Here is a 5,351-nt window from a genome sequence, read left to right as displayed (position 1 = left end):
CTTAATAAGAGCCAAATGAGAAGTTACCAATCGGTGTCGTTGATAAGTGGATATCTTATACGTTTTTTCATAGCATTTTCATGTTGTTTTTAGTTAGATTTTATTAATTCTTATTATGTTTTAGTGTGTTTTAGTGCAAAATTCACCTTTTAGATGCTACTTTGAGTTTTTGTGTTTTTTCTATGATTTTAGGTGATTTTTGGGCATTTTTGGTTGAAGTTGGCAAAGTCTTATACAGAGATGAAGAAAGGATAGCACATGCTGTCAAATCCTGACCTCCGTGCATTCCAACGAGCATATCTTGAGCTATAGAGGTCTAATTAACGCGTTCTCAATGGCGTTGGAAAGCTAACTTTCAGAAATTTCCATCCATATACAATAATTTCTACTTCTTCTCCAGATCACTGACCATAACTGGCATTGAACGTTCACATCTAGAGTTCAACGCTCAAGAAGGACTAAGCTCGACGTTGAACACCCAAAGTTGACGTTCAACGCCACCAAGGGAACAAGGAAGCAATGCATTCACCCCCTACCTAGCGTTCAACACCCATTCTCCAAGTTTAACGTCAGGCTTGGACAAAGCACTCAACCAAAGTGGGCCCAAAGTAGATTTTAGCACTCCTTAGCTTATACAGTCTTATCGTTGTACCTTTTAATTTAAATTTAACGTTTCTTAGGGTTAGTATTTACTATTTAAAAGGGAGATCACTTAGGATTAAGCATGAATTTTACGAAACACTAGACAGATCTTCTTTATTTTCTTTGTAAATTATGAGTAACTAAACGTTAGGATCTCTCTTATTCCTATGGATAAATATGATTACTTCTCTATTTTAATATATGTTTGAATCTATTCTATGATGTATTATCGTTCTTATTCCAATGAATCTGGGGTGGAACGAGAGTATGACCCCTGGTGCACACGAATCCCCACACCTTCATACAGCAGTACCAACAAGTGCACTGGATTGTCCAAGTAATACCTGAGCAAGTCAGGGTAGATCCCACGAGGATTATGGTTTAAAGCAAGCTATGGTTATCTTGCAGGTCTTAGTCAGGCAGATCAAAAGGTCATTTGTTTGAAGTTGTAAGAGTAATGTATGTTAAGAATACTGAATTGGAATCTATGATAGGAATAGAGTTGAGGATTGGAGTTGCTTTGTCTTTCTGAATTAACTCTTGTATTACTTCTCTCTTTGCTTGTGAGTGATTTCTTCAATGGCAGGTTGTATGTGATTGACACTGGTTTGAGCAGCTGCCAATACTCCTCTAGATCTGAACCCCAAGTTTAGTGCAGATCCATTTTGATTGAGGGTGAAGCTCGTACACTCCATTCTCCTTAATGATCCTACTCAAAGTACCATAGACAAGGTCGAATCTTCTGGATCAGAGAATGCTGCACCTTGGGTTCTAGCCTCTACTATAGAGACCCTAATCTCCCCGAAAATCGGCTGAACTGATGTCTTGAGAAGTCCACAACAAAGTCGTGGATTAACTGTTTGAGAGATGTATTTTCAAGCTGTTGGTTCATCATTGTCCGATGAAAGACGTAGTTGTACCCATGTAGACGTGGGTGTTTGTCAGGCACATTCGTCTTAATGTGATGAACAGAGCTGATTGTCACTGGTCATCCTACTCACCATGATGAAGTATGAATATACATCTTAGAATTAATCAAACACGGATCGAAGAAAAATAGTAGTACTTTTATTAATTCATAGGACTCGGCAGGGCTCCTCCCCTTAACCAAGGAGGTTTAGAAACTCATATTGAAATAAAATACAAAGTGAAAAACATGTATGATGTGCGAATATGATGATTAAAGGTCTGAATAACATAAATTTAATCCCTTAAATACCAAACAGATGACTAGTAAGGGTAAAATAGTCTATTTAGTGCTAAAATCCACTTTTGGGGCCCACTTGGCGAGTGTTTGGGCTGAGCTTTGATGCGATCCACGTGCTATGGGGTCTCTTAAGCGTGGAACGGCAGCTAGGGGGTCTTCATTGGGTGTTTGGACGTTGGTCTCTGCTTTTGGGCACTGGACACCTAGAAGGGGGGTAGGAAGCTGGCGTTGGATGCCAGTTTTGGGCCTTCTAATCCGAAGAAAAGTATAAACTATTATATATTGCTGGAAAGCTCTAGAAGTCAGATTTCCATAGCCATTGAGGTCGCTCTATTTGAACTTATGCAGCTCCAGAAAAGCCCTTCCGAATGCAAGGAGGTCAGATCCGGATAGCATCTGCAGTGCTTTCTCTGTCTCTGAATTAGACTTCTGCTCCAGCTCTTCAATTTCAGCCAGAAAATAACTGAAATTGTACAAAAAGATGGTGAATCCCTCATGAAGCTTGGGAAAGATACAAGCAGATGACCAAAAAGTGTCCTTCTGACATATTTTTAGAATGGACCATATTAGATATATTCTATTATGGTCTATCTGAGTTTTCCAAAATGTCATTGGACCATTCTGCAGGTGGATCCATTCAATTAAAGAAAATGCCTGCAGAAGCTCAAGAACTTATTGACATGGTTGCAAATAACCAATTCATGTACACTTCTAAGAGGAATTCCGTGAATAATAGGACGCCTCAGAGGAAGGGAGTTCTTGAAATTGATGCTCTGAATGCCATATTGGCTTAGAAAAAAGTGTTGACTCAGCAAGTTAGCATGATTTCTCAAAGTCTGAATGGGTGGCAAAATGCATCCAACAGTACTAAAGAGGCAGCTTCTGAAGAAGCTTATGATCCTGAGAACCCTGCAATAGCAGAGGTAAATAACATGGGTGAACCTTATGGAAACACCTATAATTCATCATGGAAAAATCATCCAAATTTCTCATGGAAGGATCAACAAAAGCCTCAACAAGGCTTTAATAATGGTGGAAGAAACAGGCTAAGCAATAACAAGCCTTTTCCATCATCTTCTCAGCAATAGACAGAGAATTCTGAGCAGAGCCCCTCTAATTTAGCAAATTTAGTCTCTGATCTGTCTAAAGCCACTTCAAGTTTCATGAGTGAAATAAGGTCCTCCATCAGAAATTTGGAGGCATAAGTGGGCCAGCTGAGTAAGAAAGTCACTGAAACTCCTCCCAGTATTCTCCCAAGCAATACAGAAGAAAATCCAAAAGGAGAGTGCAAGGCCATTGATGTAATCAATATGGCCGAATGCACAAGGGAGGAGAAGGATGAAAATCCTAGTGAGGAAGACCTCCTGGGACGTCTCTCAAACAAGAAGGGGTTCCCTATTGAGGACCTAAAGGAATCTGAGGCTCACATAGAGACCATAGAGATTCCACTAAATCTCCTTCTGCCATTCATGAGCTCTGAAGACTATTATTCCTCAGAAGAGGATGAAGATGTGACTAGAGAGCAAGTTGCTTAATATCTAGGAGCCATCATGAAGCTGAATTTCAAGTTGTTTGGTAATGAGACTTGGGAAGGTGAACCTCCCTTGCTCATTAGTGAACTAGATACATGGGTTCAGAAAACTTTACCTCAAAAGAGACAAGATCCTGGTAAATTCTTAATACCCTGTACCATAGGCACCATGACCTTTAACAAGGCTCTGTGTGACCTGGGGTCAGGCATAAATCTTATGCCACTCTCTGTAATGGAGAAACTGGGGATCATTGAGGTACAACCTGCCTTATTCTCGTTACAATTGGCAAACAAGTCAGTAAGACAAGCTTATGGATTAGTAGAGGACGTGTTGGTAAAGGTTAAAGGCCTTTAGATTCTTGCTGATTTCATAATCTTAGACACTAGGAAGGAAGAGGATGAATGCATCATCCTTGGAAGACCTTTTCTAGCCACAGCAGAAGCTGTGATAGATGTTAACAGAGGAGAATTAGTCTTTCAATTGAATGGGGACTACCTTGTGTTTAAGGCACACGGCTATCCTTCTATAACCAGGGAGAGTAAGCATGCAGAGCTTCTCTTAGTACAGAGTCAAACAGAGCCCCCACAGTCAAACTCTAAGTTTGGTATTGGGAGGCCACAACCAAACTCTAAAGTTGGTGTTGAATCCCCACAACCAAACTCAAAGTTTGGTGTTGGGACTATACAACATTGACCTGATCACCTGTGTGGCTCCATAAGAGCCCACTGTCAAGCTATTGACATTAAAGAAGCGCTTGTTGGGAGGCAACCCAATTTTTATTTATCTAATTTTATTTTTATTTAATTGTTATTTTGTGTTTTAGTAGGTTCATGATCATGTGGAGTCACGAAAAAAATATTAAAATTAAAAACAGAATCAAAAACAGCAGAAGAAAAATCACACCCTGGAGGAAGGACCTACTGGTGTTTAAATGCCAGTAAGGAGCATCTGGCTGGCGTTCAACGCCAGAACAGAGCATGGAGCTGGCGCTGAACACCAGAAACAAGCATGGAACTGGCATTCAACGCCAGAAACATGCTGCAGATGGGCGTTGAACGCCCAAAACATGCATCACCTCAGCGTTTAAACGCCATAATTGCATGCAAAGGCATTGTACATTCCTAATTGGTGTAGGGATGTAAATCCTTGACACCTCAGGATCTGTGGACCCCACAGGATCATCTCAAGATCTGTGGACCTCATAGGATCCCCACCTACCTCACCTTTTTTCTCTCCATTCATGGTCATCCCTTCTGTTTTTCACCATTCACATCCATCCATCTCTTCCCCACATAAACCCACCCTACATAGCCGAATACACATCTCTCTCCCTCTCCTCCATATCTTCTTCTTCTTCTTCTTCTATTCTTTCTTCTTTTGCTCGAGGGTGAGCAACATTTTAAGTTTGGTGTCGTAAAAGCATAGCTTTTTGTTTTTCCATAACCATTGATGGCACCTAAGGCCAGAGAAACCTCTAGAAAGAGGAAAGGGAAGACAAAAGCTTCCACCTCCGAGTCATAGGAGATGGAGAGATTCATCTAGAGGGTCTATATCTCAGTGGTAGAACATTTGACTGTAAATCAAGAGATCCCTAAGATACCTCAGGGGATAAATTTTCCTGCACACAATTATTGGGAGCGACTAAGGATAAGAGCACCAAAATCACTAGGGATCATGCAACAGAAGCAAGGAAGAAACATACAGGAGCTCAAAGAGCACCATTGGTCCTTCAAGAAGAAAGTGCCACCATCACTAAGGTGGACTCATTCCTTGTTCTTAATTTTTTTCTGTTTTTTTGTTTTTATGCTTTATGTTTGTTTATGTTCTGTTTCTCTACTTCATGATCATTAGTATTTAGTAACTATGTCTTAAAGCTATGAATAATTCCATTAATCCTTCACCCCCTTAAATTAAAAATGTTTTTAATTCAAAAGAACAAGAAGTACATGAGTTTCGAATTTATCCTTGAA

At 40.1% G+C, this 5,351-nt stretch overlaps 1 non-coding gene across 1 annotated transcript; it reads right to left on the bottom strand.

Moving 5' to 3' along the window:
• Positions 1 to 2,293: 2,293 nt before the first annotated feature.
• On the bottom strand, positions 2,294 to 2,396 carry LOC112714049 (small nucleolar RNA R71). Its single transcript, XR_003159006.1, has one exon. It is a non-coding gene; the product is annotated as a small nucleolar RNA R71 (small nucleolar RNA).
• Positions 2,397 to 5,351: the final 2,955 nt, after the last annotated feature.

The sequence above is a fragment of the Arachis hypogaea genome, chromosome 9, assembly GCF_003086295.3.
Source record: "Arachis hypogaea cultivar Tifrunner chromosome 9, arahy.Tifrunner.gnm2.J5K5, whole genome shotgun sequence".
NCBI lineage: Eukaryota > Viridiplantae > Streptophyta > Magnoliopsida > Fabales > Fabaceae > Arachis > Arachis hypogaea.
This window is presented reverse-complemented; position numbering and strand designations above follow the sequence as displayed.